Consider the following 1163-nt stretch of genomic DNA (forward strand, 5'->3'; position numbering starts at 1 on the left):
ACCAGAGTTGAAGACTGGCAGCTAGCTAGCTAAATGTCCAAAGGCCAAAAATATAACGGTGTAACAGTTTAAGGCGTGTAAGCCACTGTAAAGCACAGCTCATAACGCAGTTTCTTATCAGCCGTCATCTTGTCTGCAACCGTTCAAAACTACGATAACTAGCTAGCTAGCTAAAGTGGCTTGTTTGCTAGCTTAAGTTAGCTAATGTTGAATTTTCTCTTCGCAATCACTGCGGCTAACTGTCTCTGGCAAACCCTGCTGACCACCGACGGAAACCCTGCGCTTTCTTACAGTTAATGAGACCGTTTTTCAAAAGTAGCTTGCTTTTAGTTTGAGGACTTACCATTATTTTAGTAACAGCGCAGCCCCAAGTCTGCAGACGAATTCCTAAATCTTCCTCTCTCTCTCTCTGCATCACATACACACAGCTCAAATGCCGCAGTGCGTTCTGGGACATGTAGTAGCTCGCGTACCGCTGTCGCGTTCATAAGTGTCGTTCTCTCCGCTGTCGGAACTACGCTACCCACAATCCACCGCGCACAGCTGCCTTTGGACTCGACACTGTCAGTAAACCAACTGCAAAGAGCACTACTCCCGGATATACCCGCATCTGCTCCGGTTCCGCGTTGTTATTGGTTCTCGCGGAAACCGCGAGCCATCATGCGACAGGCACCATCACGTTTTACGGTGAGCGCACGTGCACAGTGGTGTGATGTAGGGAGATACTGACCATCATCACAGAGATACTGTACCACACTGTATGCAGCTGCACGCATACAGAACATATGGCATTATGATACCGAGAGAGAGAAGGAATCCATAAGGATGCTTCACTAGAGACACACTGTGAATCTACAGTACAATTCAAGTACAGGTAGTAATAGTGCGTAAAATATATACCTATATATATAGTACAGTTATCTTATCTGTTGCCATTTTTACAGTGAATACATTCATAATATTGTACCATTCCCTTAATATGAAACACTACATAAGGACTGTATACATTATGCAAATTACACTGTAATATAATCATGCACAATTTTACAATTTAACATTACAGCAAATGATCTTAACTGAGTAGAGACTACATGCAGAACCTACTTCACTGGTCCCCAACTTTTTCTATTATTAAGCACACTGACGACCCCTGACTGACATAT

The 1163-nt window shown here is 43.6% G+C and overlaps 3 protein-coding genes across 3 annotated transcripts in view; 1 reads left to right on the plus strand and 2 right to left on the minus strand.

Annotated features, from left to right (window-relative positions):
- The window catches only part of traf7 (TNF receptor-associated factor 7), a gene marked incomplete in the record, with an annotated part of 14922 nt that extends 14463 nt beyond the window's left edge, over nucleotides 1–459 (minus strand). The window contains 1 exon segment of the mRNA XM_035654181.1: nucleotides 344–459.
- The window catches only part of zgc:158403 (tetratricopeptide repeat protein 39A), a gene marked incomplete at its 5' end in the record, with an annotated part of 767589 nt that overhangs the window by 286034 nt on the left and 480392 nt on the right, over nucleotides 1–1163 (plus strand).
- The window catches only part of LOC118322520 (guanine nucleotide-binding protein G(I)/G(S)/G(O) subunit gamma-13-like), an 81578-nt gene that overhangs the window by 60876 nt on the left and 19539 nt on the right, over nucleotides 1–1163 (minus strand). The window lies entirely within an intron of this gene.

This window comes from Morone saxatilis, unplaced genomic scaffold (genome assembly GCF_004916995.1).
Source record: "Morone saxatilis isolate NCDOM2014 unplaced genomic scaffold, NCSU_SB_2.0 Contig14, whole genome shotgun sequence".
NCBI classification, from domain to species: Eukaryota; Metazoa; Chordata; class Actinopteri; family Moronidae; genus Morone; species Morone saxatilis.